Raw genomic sequence first — 17081 nt, forward strand, 5'->3', positions numbered from 1 at the left:
CAGATCAGGCCTATTCAACCTAGAGCTGACTCATTCAGGAAAGGCAGGACACACATCAATGCCCCCCCTGGTGGCTGTCTGAGAGAATGAACCTCCCCAGCCCCTGTCACTCCAAAACCAGACAGTCAGTACACAAACAGGCACAGACAAGAACATGATTACTTTCTAAAAGTGACATTTTGAAACACACAATTTAAAAACCTTCTTCAGTAAAAGATGTATTATTAAATTCTGAGTTCAGAGAGCCTAAACTTTATTTTTCATTCTTATCCCTATGGGAAGATATGCTTGTAAAATGTTACAAAGCATTCCCCATTCTGTCTTATGGGGCAAGATAGCCTTTCAATAGTGAAAAACGAAATTGGCAGTATTTCACTATCAGGACATGTTACAAACATCAGTACATGTCCTACCTTTCACATATATGGCACCCTGCCCAGGGGGGGTCCCTTGGGCCTACCATAGGGGAGTCCTATATGTAAGAAAATGGAAGGTTAATTTTTCATTTTACAGTGTTTTATATAGCGCGAACTTGACCCGAATCGGGTATCAGAGCGCTTTACATAGCATCAGTTGCGTTACATGAGGACACATTCATTTTTGTTAGGCACGGGGAAATTACGTAATTTGCCCAGAATCACAGGATGTTCAGCATCATTGCCAAGACTCGAACCCCGTTCCCCAGATTCAAGGTCGACCGCCCTAGCCGTTGGGCCAACTCTTCTCCCCAAGAGGAGTCTTAGGGCCTCAGGGGCTGGGAAGTTGGTGCACTTGCCAAGTCAACATGCTAGTTAACAACTGCGCAGAGACACTGCAGTGGCAGGTCTGAGTTGCCTTTTCAGAGCTACTCATGTGGGTGGTACGATCAGTGCTGCAGGACCACTAGTAGCATTTGATTTACTAGCCCTGTCACACCTAGTGCACTTTACTAGGGACTGACCAGTAAGTCAAATATGCCAATCATGGATAATCAATGATTTTCACAATTTACACAGAGAGCATATGCACTTTAGCACTGATCAGCAGTGGTAAAGAGCCCAGAGTCCTAAAACCAACAACAACAGGTCAGGTAAAAATATGAGGAAGAAGCAATACGTATGGGGATAACCCTGCAAAAAGGGCCAAGTCCAACATCAATACAAAGGTTTATCTGGTAAAACAATGCAGGGTTGAATCCCAACTGCTGCTCAGCAATGTGAGAAGTTGGCCTGGTACAGGCGGTCCACTAATTAAAGTGGGCACCTTGCAACAGTTCAAACAACCCTTATGATGATTTAAGAGGTTTCAGACTACCTGAGAAAGCTATCCAAGTGGTAGCTGTAGAGAGCAGCCTTCAGGCTTAGTCTTGAAGGAGTGTAAATCAGCTTGTTTTACCAGAATACAATCTTATAATATAGATTAAATGAAAAATATGTATTTATTATATAACACTATCTAGTACATTACAGTATCTCCTAAACAGAGATATACACAAAGCACACAATACTTCAGCAAAGAAATAACAGTAAATAGCACTAATACACAGTGAGCCCCAAGGGGGGACCAAACCATATACTAAGAAAGTGGTATAAGAACCAGGACTCAAGTCAAGACAGTGTCGAGAGGTCGTAGAATTGATGGGACCCCAAGGAACTACCCATGGTGAGTAAATAGGGACCCCACGGTCGTGCCGTGTGGGAACACGACCACGTGCTCCGTGCAAGTCTACGTGAAAGTCACAGTTGGAATTTTAAAGTTTAAGGACCCTTCCCAGTGGACTTCGAAGAAACCCTGTGGAGGATGGTTGGAGAGTCACCCCACCAGTGGATCCTGAAGTACCCAAGTTACCTTTCCCAGGGGAGCCGGGTGCATAGGTCTTAAGTGGTGTCGGGGACCGCCGTCAAACTTAATGGAGGTCTTCGAAGAAGTGCCGCTGCCGGAAGGAAGAAAAGTGTCCGATGGAATCCAAACATGGTTTCTTGTCGAGAGGTACTTGAAAGCAGAGGGGACACAGTCTGGGTCGCTTGGGAGTGACCAGGGGCTCGGTAGACGACTACCCACCGAAGTCGGGTGCTTCAGGATAGTTGACGGTGTCCTTGACTCTGCAGCTGTGGGGACCAGGAGATGTCGAGGATGGCTAGGAGCTGGATGCGAGCTGTCCCACAAAGGATGTTGAGTGCTGAGGTGTCCGGCAGGAGCACCAACAAGCCTTGGCAAAGGCAACTCATACAGGAGGTCAAAGACGAGTACAGTTCGGACCTGCAAAGTCCAGGAAACTCACCAAAGGTAGGGGCATCAGGGCACCCCCAAGCAATCAGGGGAGCCAAAGGAAAGCTAAGTTGACCCTCATGTGGACCCAGAGGCTGGAAGCACAGGCGTCGCAAGAGGACCTCGAGCAGTTCTACAAAACAATAGGCAACGGAGCACTCGTGTGAGTTGGTTGAAGATCTTTTCAGGAGAAGTGGCCAGTGGTTGGGGTTTCACAGAGCCCAATGCACCTGTTGTAGAAATGCCAACAAGCACTTGCACTTGCTAAAGTATGTGATGCACAGGGGTTTGGGTATTGCAGCCCCCACGAGGGATTCTGACCTCAAACTGAGTGAGATGGCAGCTCAGGACTCAAGGGACATAGGAATCCACCTCCTGTGTTGCTGGACCCTTCAGAGCCCGTTGGAGCTCGGGAACATCAAACCAGTCAGCAGTGTTGCGGTGCCTGCGAATGCAGGGAAGTGACTCCTTCACTCAAAGGGAGATTATCTTCAGTTGTCTTGGATGCTCCACAGATCCTGTATGGTGCGCAGACAATGCAGCAGACTGAGAAGGAGGCCCAAACGAAGTCCAGCAAAGTCCAGAGTGCCCAGACCGTCGAAGTGCAGTGGTTTCAGGTTTGACTCTTGTCCATGATGAATCTAAGGACCTCCAGCCAGGTAAGCCTTTAAGTAGTATGTATTATGTATTAGATATTTATTGAGCGCATATATCACCCGTAGGTCTCATAGCGCTAGCTGAAAGCAGAAATCTTGGGAGGGCAGGGCAGAGTCTTTGAATAGCCATGTTTTAAGGGCTTTGCGGAATTGTTTGTGGTCGGTTTCCAGGCGGAAGTGTACAGGCAGTACATCCCATAGCTCAGGCACAATTCTGATAAAGGATCGGCAACCGTTCCTTACAGTGCGTACCTTGGGGATGGTTAAAAAATGTTTTGCTTTTAGAGCGGAGGGTTCTAACTTCGGTAAGTTTCTTTGCTAGATAGATTGGTCCATTATTGTTGAGTGTTTTATGTACCAAGCAACATAGTTTAAAGTTAATCCTCTTTCTGATGGGGAGCCAGTGGAGAGTCTTTAGACTGGGAGCCAATGGAGAGCGGGGGGGGAGATTTAAGACTAGCCTTGCCGCAGTGTTCTGCAGAACCTGAAGCTTGGACAAAAGCTTTTCGTTCATGGATGCAAACAGCGTGTTACCATAGTCCAAGCGATTGATGATTAATTCCTGGACAAGGGGCATACGAGAGCAAAGGGGAATCCATTAAAAAATGTTCCTGAAGGATCGCATTAGGCCGTAGCATGTACGTACCACGGAGTTTACGTGGTCGGCCATGGAGAGTTTATTGTCCATTACCACTCATAAACTACGAACTGCTGTCTTGGGCGGGGGGCACGGCCCCAGTGAGGGCGGCCACCAGTCGGAGCCCCAAATGTGTTGAGCATCGCCAAAGAGCATGATCTCTGTCTTGCTTGCATTGAGCAATAGATGGTTGTTTGACATCCAGTCATTAACAGTTGACATACACAGTTTAAATCTGTGTTGCGTATCGGTGTGATCAGGACTGAGAGTAATTAATAATTGTGTGACACAGTATCAAAACCATAGGCTCTGATTATTTTAGCCAAAGGCGACACGTATAGGTTAAAAAGTGTAGGGCTTAGAATTGATCCCTTGGGAACTCCCTTGTCAATAATCTGGCTTTTGGACGAGAAACCACCTATTTGTACCTTGGAGGACCGGTCCGTTAGGTAGTTCTTGATCCATTGTAAAGCGGGGCCCTCGACACCACCCTCCTGTAGGTGCTCCAAGAGGATGCCATGAAACATGGTGTCGAAAGCGGCTGACAGATCAAGTAGGATCAGAATAGTGGATTGTCTGGCATCCAGAGAGAGCCTGATGTTATCGACTATTTCTGCCAGAGCCGTTTCGGTGCTGTGATGAGAACGGAAACCCGACTAAGATAGATCTAAGAGATTGTTACTTTCTAAATATTTAGACAATTGGTTATTAATCATTGAATCCATTACTTTGCCAAACAGGGGTAGGAGAGAGATTGATCTGTAGTTAGATAGTTGTTTGGGGTCAGCTGATGGCTTTTTCAAAACAGGTCTAAAAATGGCTTCTTTCCAGTGTGAGGGTACTGTGGATTGTTATAGTGAAAGATTAGGAATTTTAATTAGATTGGGAATAAGAGCTAGTCCAATCTTGGATAAAATCAGAGAGGATGCTGGGTCAGTCGGTGAGCCCGATTTCATCTTTCTTAATATGGCAGAGGTATCTTCCTCTGTTATTGTACTAAATTCTCTGAGAGAGTTGGTGTACCGGGGGAGAGTTACAAACCGGACTTTGTTTTGGCGAAGTATTTATCAATTGGGGGAATAGTTTGTAGATGTCATTAATCTTATTTACGAAAAAGCTGAAAGGGAGTCAGCCCACTCCTGGGAGGCAGTATGCGATGGTAGGCAGGAGGAGGGGTTGGTAAATTCCGTAACGATCTTGTATAGCTCTTTATGAGAGTTGGAGGCTTGGTTAATTCTGTTTCCTAGGTAGGCTCTTTTGGCCATGGCTATATTATCCATGTAACGGGGATGTAATGTTTTGTAATGATGCCTGTCAGTGATATTTTTTGTGAGTCTCCATTTGTGTTCCGCCTACCTGACGGCGAGTTTCTGGCTTTTTAGATCAGGGGTGTACCAGGGGGACAATTTCTTCGGGCATTTAGCTTTTTTCTTAGGAGTTATTATGTAAAGGGACGTGCTAATGGCTGTCTCCAAACTTTTGGCTGCCTGGTTGACGTTAGCCGTTTCGGAGGGAGAAAGGGGAACAAAAGTTGTAGAGAATGATTCTAGATTTATCTTGTTCCATGACCTGCTTAGTTTATGTTCTTTTGTGGGATGTGAATAAATCAGTAGCCTGCGCATATGGAACCTTATTATGTGATGGTCAGACCATAAGATGGGGAGGAGTTGATATGTATCTACATGAGGAGAATAGGTAAATAATACATCTAAGGTGTGGCCTGCGATGTGGGGGGGGCCTGTCACCAGTTGTTTTAGACCTAGTGTGTCAAGGCTGGTGATAAGGTCAAGTGTATGAGGGTCTGTTAGGTGCTCGGCATGATAGTTAAAATCCCTTAGTAGAAAACAATTATCTGTAGCGAGGACGTTTGGCGCAATTGTCTATTAATTTGCTAGAGAAATGGACTTTATTTCCAGGGGGTCTGTAGAGAAGGGCACCTTTCCAGGTTTCCTTTCTTGAGCTCTCTATTGTAAAGATACAGATTTCATCCCAGTCTGCCTGGACGGCCTCTACAGTGTGTATTTTAGTGTCTGTTCTGAAAGCAATTGCTATGCCGCCGCCTTTCTTATCTTTTCTGTCCTGTCTGATCAGCTGGTAGTCATGGGGTAGAGCTACTGAAAGGTCAGGTTGTGAGAATTTGTGGAGCCATGTCTCAGTAATGAAAAACAAGTCAGGGTTTTCGGAGTCCAATAGAGACCAGATTTCAAGTGCGTGTTTAGGGAGAGAGCGTGCATTGCAATAGAGGCCTATCAGGTGCTTAGGTTCTGGTTTTTCCGGGATAATTTGTGAGTGTTTGTAGTTACTGTCTATTAATTTGGCTTGCCCTCTGATAGGGAAATATTCTTGAGCAGTGGAAATCCTAGTGATTTTAGGAGGAATGATGCCTGCTTCCAGGGAGTATGCTTTATTTAAAGAGTGGAGCTCCTAGCTGGTATATTGAATAGTTGTCATCCCTAGTAGTTAATGGGGGATAAAAGAAAAGAACTATCAAGTGAAACTGGCAGAGTGCCTGGAGCCTGGCGACGGTCAGGTGCGGACAGGCGCAGACCGGCTTGCCTTTGGCGCGCCCCTGGCACGCCACTGCGCGTGTCCGCTCGGCGCACTTCCTTATAGCTACAGGAAGCGGGCGAGACTACAGCAGCGCATGGACCGCTGACCTAGCGTCAGAGGGAGTGAGGGAAAAATGGCTGTGTCAAATCACCTCCGCACAATTGGCACCAGCCGCGGCGGACCAGGGGAAACACAAACAGTGCAGGTAAGCGGTGCACATTTTAAAATAGTTAAAAGGAAAGTGGCAGACAATCAGCTCTGTCTGACCTGATGGTTTGGTTTAAATTTCTGAGATTCAGCTGCGCATCCACTCGGCGCACTTCCTTTTAGCTACAGGAAGTGGGCGAGACTACAGCAGCGCATGGACCGCTGACCTAGCGTCAGAGGGAGTGAGGGAAAAATGGCTGTGTCAAATCACCTCCGCACAATTGGCACCAGCCGCGGCGGACCAGGGGAAACACAAACAGTGCAGGTAAGCGGCGCAAATTTTAAAATAGTTAAAAGCAAAGTGGCAGACAATCAGCTCTTTCTGACCTGATGGTTTGGTTAAAATTTCTGAGATTCAGCCTAAGTACCCAAGGAAGAGGGTTGGAAAGATTCAAGGGACCCTCCCAGGGGAGGGGATGGACAGAGGGGAGGTTACGCCCATGTCCTTTGTCCAGTTTCGCACCAGAGCGGGAGCCAACGGCTCCCAGGACTGGTTTGAACTGGATTATGCAGATTAGGAATTTTAGTTAGATTGGGAATAAGAGCTAGTCCAATCTTGGATAAAATCAGAGAGGATGCTGGGTCAGTCGGTGAGCCCGGTTTCATCTTTCTTAATATGGCGGAGGTATCTTCCTCTGTTATTGTACTAAATTCTCTGAGAGAGTTGGTGTACCGGGGGAGAGTTACAAACCGGACTTTGTTTTGGCGAAGTATTTATCAATTGGGGGAATAGTTTGTAGATGTCATTAATCTTGTTTACGAAAAAGCTGAAAGGGAGTCAGCCCACTCCTGGGAGGCAGTATGCGATGGTAGGCAGGAGGAGGGGTTGGTAAATTCTGTAACGATCTTGTATAGCTCTTTATGAGAGTTGGAGGCTTGGTTAATTCTGTTTCCTAGGTAGGCTCTTTTGGCCATGGCTATATTATCCATGTAACGGGGATGTAATGTTTTGTAATGATGCCTGTCAGTGAAATTTTTTGTGAGTCTCCATTTGTGTTCCGCCTTCCTGAAGGCGAGTTTCTCGCTTTTTAGATCAGGGGTGTACCAGGGGGACAATTTCTTCGGGCATTTAGTTTTTTTCTTAGGAGTTATTATGTCAAGGGACGTGCTAATGGCCGTCTCCAAACTTTTGGCTGCCTGGTTGACGTTAGCCGTTTCGGAGGGAGAAAGGGGAACAAATGTTGTAGAGAATGATTCTAGATTTATCTTGTTCCATGACCTGCTTAGTTTATGTTCTTTCGTGGGATGTGAATAAATCAGTACCCCGCGCATATGGAACCTTATTATGTGATGGTCAGACCATAAGATGGGGAGGAGTTGATCTGTATCTACATGAGGAGAATAGGTAAATAATACATCTAAGGTGTGGCCTGCGATGTGGGTGGGGCCTGCCACCAGTTGTTTTAGACCTAGTGTGTCAAGGCTGGTGATAAGGTCAAGTGTATGAGGGTCTGTTAGGTGCTCGGCGTGATAGTTAAAATCCCCTAGTAGAAAACAATTATCTGCAGCCAGGACGTGTGGCGCAAATGTCTATTAACCCCTTAAGTGCCACGCCCTTTCCCCGCCCTGTGCCGGGCGTTACATTAGCGGGCGGGGTTCATGACGAGATAGTCTCGTCATGGGCATAGCGCAACCGTGCTCCATGACGAGACTATCTCGTCATGGGCACTGAAGAGAAATGGGCTTTATTTCCAGGGGGTCTGTAGAGAAGGGCACCTTTCCAGGTTTCCTTTCCTAAGCTCTCTATTGTAAAGATACAGATTTCATCCCAGTCTGCCTGGACGGCCTCTACAGTGTGTATTTTAGTGTCTGTTCTGAAAGCAATTGCTATGCCGCCGCCTTTCTTATCTTTTCTGTCCTGTCTGATCAGCTGGTAGTCATGGGGTAGAGGTACTGAAAGGTCAGGTTGTGAGAATTCGTGGAGCCATGCTTCAGTAATGAAAAGCAAGTCAGAGTTTTCCGAGTCCAATAGAGACCAGATTTCAAGTGCGTGTTTAGGGAGAGAGCGTGCGTTGCAATGGAGGCCTATCAGGTGCTTAGGTTCTGTTTTTTCCTGGTTAATTTGTGAGTGTTTGTAGTTACTCTCTATTAATTTGGCTTGCCCTCTGATAAGGAAATATTCTTGAGCAGTGGAAATCCTAGTGATTTGAGGAGGAATTATGCCTGCTTCCAGGGAGTATGCTTTATTTAAAGAGTGGAGCTCCTGGCTGGTATATTGAATAGTTGTCATCCCTAGTAGTTAATGAGGGATAAAAGAAAAGAACTATCGAGTGAAACGGGCAGAGTGCGTGGCGCCTGGCGACGGTCAGGTGCGGACGGGCGCAGACGGGGTTGCCTTTGGCGCGCCCCCGGCACGCCACTGCGCGTGTCCGCTCGGCGCACTTCCTTTTAGCTACAGGAAGCGGGCGGAACTACAGCAGCGCATGGACCGCTGACCTCGCGTCAAAGGGAGTGAGGGAAAAATGGCTGTGTCAAATCACCTCCGCACAATCGGCACCAGCCGCGGCGGACCAGGGGAAACACAAACAGTGCAGGTAAGTGGCGCACATTTTAAAATAGTTAAAAGCAAAGGGGCAGACAATCAGCTCTGTCTGACCTGATGGTTTGGTTTAAATTTCTGAGATTCAGCTGCGCATCCGCTCGGCGCACTTCCTTTTAGCTACAGGAAGTGGGCGGGACTACAGCAGCGCATGGACCGCTGACCTAGCGTCAAAGGGAGTGAGGGTAAAATGGCTGTGTCAAATCACCGCCGCACAATTGGCACCAGCCACGGAGGACCAGGGGAAACACAAACAGTGCAGGTAAGCGGTGCACATTTTAAAATAGTTAAAAGCAAAGTGGCAGACAATCAGCTCTTTCTGACCTGATGGTTTGGTTTCAATTTCTGAGATTCAGCCTAAGTACCCAAGGAAGAGGGTTGGAAAGATTCAGGGGACCCTCCCAGGGGAGGGGATGGACAGAGGGGAGGTTACTCCCATGTCCTTTGTCCAGTTTTGCACCAGAGCGGGAGCCAATGGCTCCCAGGACTGGTTTGAACTGGATTATGCATAGGGACACCAAATATGCCCCTCATGCAGTTTCAGGCACTGGCAAGCACACCCATAAGTCCCAATACACTAAATCCTCTCTGGGAGGTGGTCACACCTCCCTGTGACAGGGTGCCTGTTGTCCTGCCTTTCCCTGCTCAAGCTTGGCTCAGCAGCAGGAGGGCAGAAATGTGTCTCTGGTTGGCAGCAACCAATTTGTGCTGTCCGGGACTTGAAGGCTGGTACCGGTAACACCAGGAGCCCCACGAAGGATGCTTCTGATGGGTTGAATCAACCGGTGTGGGGGTATGATTCCAACATGTTTGACACCAAACACGATAGGGTTTGTTTCAGCCGTTTTAGAGTTGGTCATCACGCAGTCGCATAATGCCACTCTATATTATTATATGGCTGTTTCATTGACAACCCAGGAGAATGGACTCCGTAGACTGCAGGGGTGCCCTGTTCATGCAGGGGCACCCTCTCACTTAGAACCAAGCACCCTGCCCTCAGGATTGTAACGGCCACCTGTAGGGGTGACATATAGGTTTTAAGTGCAGTGACCCTTAGACATAGTAAACCTATATCTTTAGTAAGTGGTGCATGCAACAACTTACACAGGCTGCAATGGCAGGCCTGTAGTTCCATTTTGCATGGTCTCTCATGGGTGGCATAATACATGCTGCAGCCCATGGGAGACCTCTGGGGTACCTATGCCCTCGGTACATGGGTACCATTTACTAAGAACTGACAAGGGTACCCCTGTATCCAATTTGGAGTGTACCTAAGTACATGTCATAGCAGTTTAGGGCGAAAGCAGATAGACTGGGGTCCTGATTAGCAGGATCCCAGTCAGACTAGTCAAAAACAGCATCACATCAAGCAAAAAGTGGGGGTAACCACAAGAAGCAGAGCCTACTTTCCTACAGTTTACATAAGCAGACGACAACAGCAAACAAAAAGTGTATGCCTTGTAGTGTCTTGGTGAGATGAAAAAAGCACGGAAGGGGTTTTCCGCTTTGTCCTTGAAATTAGATTTTAAAAACTATTTTGTTCAGTCTCAAAAGCAAATCTAGGAGGTTTGTGTTCATTCCAATACATATCAACCTGTAACAGCTTTGCCAAAGCACACACTGGAGTTATAAACACTCCACACCAAGAAAAGAAGGTATAGTCTCACACTGAATAGCTACACCAAACTCTCATACTCATATTCTTGCTTAACGAAATGGTGTGATCCTGGGCAGGTTGCCTTTATTTCTCTATTCCCCAGTTCCATTGTTTGCTCAACTTGAGGGAAATAATAGTACAAGAAACAAAACTAGCTGGAAATATGTAAAGAGGAACTTACCAAGAGCCATCAGTCACCCACAACGAGCTTGCCGAGCGTGATCTTGGCTTCATAACATTGCTCATTTTGTAATTGAATTCCAAAGAGTTTGAGCATTGAAAGTTTCACTGATCCTGCCGCTCACATGTTGCATGCTCCATGGAGGACAGAGAGCTTTGCCGAAGTCCAATAGCACAGGGATGCTCGCACTGTGCCAGCGGGGGTGTGGCATGGCTCTACCCATTTTCTGTCTGCGCAAAGGAAGGCGTCTATCCGTAAGCAACACCTGGACATTAACTTAATAAAATCCTCTCACTCTGAAATCAGAAAAGGAAAGTAAACAGGTACCCTCGGAATAAGAATCTGACATTTGAACTTGGTCTTTGAACGCACAGCAAATGTGGCGAGATAAGAACAAGATTTACAGGCCTGTTTAAGGAAACGGAGCTCGGAGCGAGTGAAAACACGAGCGCTCTTGTGAAATGCTGACAACAAAAGTAGTTCCTAAAACAGTTCCTGAAATGGGGGCAGTGGATGGATAGTAGTTTTTGGTCCATGCTGTCGGGGAGGGCTAAACACAGGAAGAGGGATGACACATGCATGACACATAAATAAAGGTATAAAGTACTGTAATCAAGTCCTATTTAGACAGCCCTCCAAGTCCTATTCAGACATCCCTCTATAGTTTATTAGCAGACCACAAGACATGCACTCGCTTTCAAAAACATTATTTACATATTCTTTTCCTGTCTGACTTCTCAAGGAAAAGTTGGAAGTGTGTTTAAAATTCCTGCTGCTGCTGGAATACACCACACTATGACCAGAAACAGGATTTAGCCATGTAGGCAACAACAAATCCAAACTCCTTACCATGTAACATGTACACAGAAGGTATTTGCAGTTCAAGCTTCACACACACACTTACACAGCAACGGGTACAACACAGGCCCCATAACGGTAAGCTTCACACAGAAGACGGACAGCATGGGAAGCAGTGCAAAATTCCCATACAACTAACAAGCACAGCACAAGCGTCAGCAGAACAGGATTACCTCACTAACACATACACACACACACACACCATAGACAAGAGCTGTCCAACAGAACAAGTAGTGCATAGCAGCGGTGCAAGCTTCCCCACAGAGAACACACAATAATGAAGGTAACAAAGGCCCATTATTAAGAAAGCTCTGACACATCTTCCCTACACATTTGAACCTTCACCCTAAGTCACTGTTGACTCATTAGAAGGGACTCTAGAATGATGTCATTCTGCAGCAGTGGCGTTTTCCACACAAGTATGGTTTTGCCACACTTGCTATATAATTCATCCGCTTTTGCATAATTTGCAGATTTAAAAACATGTTTATCGCTCAAAAAGATAAAAAGTTAGTAAATGCTGACCCAGTTGCTGGCATGTAGTGACTGGTCCTTCGCTGCGTCCTGGAAGATCACATTTCAGTTAGCGATTGCTGTATTTGGGTTTGAACTGATACTACTGAGATGAACTCTTTGCCCAGACACCGTTAACATGTGCAGAAAATATAACTAGTAAAGTAATACTGCCATAAATGTGCTATATTAGGCCACATAATTTTCCTTTTCTTGCCGCATGTCAATCAACCCTGCAGTGTAATTTGGTTCTCTCATGCCACATAATTCTAGTGGACCTGCTCATAAGTATACTGCACATTTTACAGTTTTATCATATTACATTACGCTATATCTATAATGACCTTGCACTTCAGCATTAGATATTACATGATATAACATATCTCCGGTTTACTATTTGGATGAACATGTTCTTTTGTTAAGAGCTATGCCTTTCATTACATCTGGGATATATAAAATGCTAATAAATAAATACATCATTTTAATAAGCCCTAAGAATGGACTTTAGCCAACGTTTCAGGTGGCCGTTATAAGGAGGATAGAACAGTATATAGTGCATCCCGTTTCATCCACATTGGAACAGCAAATACAGGGGCATATTATCAAGGACGGTGTTAAAAATTATCGCCGGTTTAGTGGCAGAAAACTGCCGCTAAAGCGGCGATAATGGGCTTGATAATATGCCGCAGAGAATTCCAATAGAAGTCAATGTTCTGGTGTGAACATGGGCTTCTATTGGAATTCTCCAGGGCATATTATCAAGCCCATTATCGCCGCTTTAGCGGCAGTTTTCTGCCGCTAAACCGGCGATAATTTCAGTTTTCTGCCGCTAAACCGGCGATAATTTTAACGCCGTCCTTGATAAGATGCCCCACAGTCGCACAATGGCCATCTGCCCATTCGGAAGTAAATGCTCTGCTCATATGCTGTTGCCAGCCTATCTAGGTAGCACTCCCAGCCAGGGGTTACTTTAAATTTCATACACTTACTGTCCGGATTGGAATATAAAATAACATTTAGAATTTCGCATTGTACATTGCCCCAAAGTCTGGCTCTAATAATGGCTACGGGAGACCGGTTTCCCCACTGGTACAGCAGGGCAGCCAGGGGCGTGGTTTCCATTTGGTGCAGTAGGTGCAGTGGCACAGAGGCCTGGAGGCTGTATTGCTGTACTTCATAATTCATGCATTGGCCAGGGAGTCCATTTTCTGCATTGCACTAGGACACATGGCACACTGGCTACGCCACTGAGTGCAGCAGCTCAATAATCACTGGAACCAGAGGTGTAGCTATTAATAACGCAGCAGGTGCTCTGGCGCGGAGGCACAGAGGTCGGAGAGGCTAATTGCACCCCAATTCTAGCTGTTTTTTATTACGAAACCAGGGAATGAGGAACCATTCTCCTTGCTTGAATTACAGCACATGGCACACTTACGACGTAATTCCTTGGCAGTAAGAGCAGCAGCAATGCTTGCCTCTCTCACATTAAACATGGTTAGCAATGGCAGCAGCTTTGATTTGTTACTTTACAAAACATGCAGTGACAACTCGCAGCGATAACGCTGTGGGGCGGGGAGGTGGGGCGGGGCTGGGTGGGGGGGTAGTGGAGTTCGACATACGACGGCAATGGTAAACGTAAATAAATAGATAAATATCTGCCTTGGTATGTCGGACTCCACTACCCCCCCAGCCAGCCCTGCCCCCACCCAGCCTCCCTGCCCTACAGCGTTACCTCTGCGAACCCCCACTGAAAACATGCACTGCATAGGAACCAGCATTAGACAGGGTCGACCTGGGACTGAAAATAGGCCCAGGCACCGAAATAAATGTGCCCCCCATTAGTGAATGTTATCTCACAACAAGGTCAATCGGAGAATTTATAACCACAACCGGTACCAATCCATTATGTCAAACTCACAAAAAGTACCGTAATGGAATATACTAAAGATGAAATTCAAAGGGTACATAGACTACACCTAAAAAGTGTATAGAAAAATTTAAGTTTTAAAGACGAGAACCCTCACTCACCATGACGGTGACATACTTCATCATTGGGTCCCCTCTTGCACACAGTGTCCGCAAGGTACACTGTGTGGGCTACAACTCTCCCTTTGGAGAGGAGCTTGAGGTGTTCTACACTCCAATGTGAGTTTATGAATGAGGGGCAGAGTGCAAAATAATATCAAAAGTGTGTTAAAACCATCGCAAAACGGAGAAAATATGTAAATAAAACTCAGGATAGAATACAATCTATTCTCTCTAAGCGTTCTAACATCAAACAAGAGAGCTGACGATCTTGTGTATCCCATCAGAGTGATTCTTGTAATGGGACACAAGAGATCGTCAGCTCTCTTGTTTGATGTTCGGAAGGTGCATACATGAATGCTTAAGGGAAGCAGTGTATGTTGACCGCGTAATTATAGCCTTCCGTGTTGTGTTTTATTGGCTCAGTGTTCGAACAGTATTTGCCACAAATTAACCCGTGGGTGTGTGCTGTCCCGATATATAGCTAACGGTGACAGTGATGCGCCCATCTAGCTTTACACAACTGTTTACATTGCCATATCTTTGTCCTGGTGCGACACTACGTTTGGCCATTACATTAGCTAGAACGCTTAGAGAGAATAGATTGTATTCTATCCTGAGTTTTATTTACATGTTGACCTCAACTGGTGTTTTATAATGATGTGTGCAATAATTCGTATTTTACCTTCAGGCACCCGCTTATAAGTAAAGGACCAATGAAAGGTATTGGCAGATATTTGGGTGCCGATCACGATCCGGTAAAAAATTACCCCGTGCGACTCGTATCCGGTCTTTTTACCGTACGAATCGTACAAGTGCCGTACGAACTGGCAATCACGATTCGCATGGTAAAAAGTCCATACGAACCGCATTGGGAATCATTCCCCACACGTCCTCGGGTCGGAAAATGTGTCCGACACATCCTCGGACGATTTACCGTACAAACGTGAAAAGTCAAGTCCGACCGAGGAATCACGATCCATCCCGTGCGTCCGAGGTTACAACCGTATGGAAAAAACACCGTCCGCACCGAACTCCTATAGCAACCATGGAGACATGTGCCCGCATACGCGCCCAACACTCCCCCCAGCCCCCGTACGTCCGACACGTACCCCCCGTGTATGTACACCCCCACCCGTCTAGGTACACCCCAGTACGTACGAGTCCTACCCCCACCCCTGTACATGTCGTACCATCGTGTACCCACACCCCAGTACGGTAGAGTCGTACCCCCACCCCTGTACGTGTCATACCATCGTGTACCTACACCTCCGTCTATGTACACCCCAGTACGGTAGAGTCGTACCCCCACCCCTGTACGTGTCATACCACCGTGTACCCACACCCCAGTACGTTCGAGTCCTACCCCCACCCCTGTACGTGTCGTACCATCGTGTACCTACACCACCGTCTATGTACACCCCAGTACGGTCGAGTCCTACCCCCACCCCTGTACGTGTCGTACCACCGTGTACCCACACCCCAGTACGTTCGAGTCCTACCCCCACCCCTGTACGTGTCGTACCATCGTGTACCCACACCCCAGTACGGTCGAGTCCTACCCCCACCCCTGTACGTGTCGTACCACCGTCTAAGTACACCCCAGTACGGTTGAGTCGTACCCCCACCCCTGTACGTGTCATACCATCGTGTACCTACACCACCGTCTATGTACACCCCAGTACGGTCGAGTCCTACCCCCACCCCTGTACGTGTCGTACCACCGTGTACCCACACCCCAGTACGTTCGAGTTCTACCCCCACCCCTGTACGTGTCATACCATCGTGTACCCACACCCCAGTACAGTCGAGTCCTACCCCCACCCCTGTACGTGTCGTACCATCGTGTACCCACACCCCAGTACGGTCGAGTCCTACCCCCACCCCTGTACGTGTCGTACCATCGTGTACCCACACCCCAGTACGGTAGAGTCGTACCCCCACCCCTGTACGTGTCATACCATCGTGTACCTACACCTCCGTCTATGTACACCCCAGTACGGTAGAGTCGTACCCCCACCCCTGTACGTGTCGTACCACCGTGTACCCACACCCCAGTACGTTCGAGTCCTACCCCCACCCCTGTACGTGTCGTACCATCGTGTACCCACACCCCAGTACGGTCGAGTCCTACCTCCACCCCTGTACGTGTCGTACCATCGTGTACCTACACCACCGTCTATGTACACCCCAGTACGTTCGAGTCGTACCCCCACCCCTGTACGTGTCGTACCATCGTGTACCCACACCCCAGTACGGTCGAGTCGTACCCCCACCCCTGTATGTGTCGTACCATCGTGTACCTACACCACCGTCTATGTACACCCCAGTACGGTCGAGTCCTACCCCCACCCCTGTACGTGTCGTACCACCGTGTACCCACACCCCAGTACGTTCGAGTCCTACCCCCACCCCTGTACGTGTCGTACCATCGTGTACCCACACCCCAGTACGGTCGAGTCCTACCCCCACCCCTGTACGTGTCGTACCACCGTCTAAGTACACCCCAGTACGGTCGAGTCGTACCCCCACCCCTGTACGTGTCATACCATCGTGTACCTACACCACCGTCTATGTACACCCCAGTACGGTCGAGTCCTACCCCCACCCCTGTACGTGTCGTACCACCGTGTACCCACACCCCAGTACGTTCGAGTCCTACCCCCACCCCTGTACATGTCATACCATCGTGTACCCACACCCCAGTACGGTCGAGTCCTACCCCCACCCCTGTACGTGTCGTACCACCGTCTAAGTACACCCCAGTACGGTCGAGTCGTACCCCCACCCCTGTACGCGTCGTACCATCGTGTACCTACACCACCGTCTATGTACACCCCAGTACGTTCGAGTCGTACCCCCACCCCTGTACGTGTCGTACCATCGTGTACCCACACCCCAGTACGGTCGAGTCGTACCCCCACCCCTGTACGCGTCGTACCATCGTGTACCTACACCACCGTCTATGTACACCCCAGTACGTTCGAGTCATACCCCCACCCCTGTACGTG

This window comes from Triturus cristatus, chromosome 4_2, assembly GCF_964204655.1.
Source record: "Triturus cristatus chromosome 4_2, aTriCri1.1, whole genome shotgun sequence".
Taxonomy (NCBI): domain Eukaryota; kingdom Metazoa; phylum Chordata; class Amphibia; order Caudata; family Salamandridae; genus Triturus; species Triturus cristatus.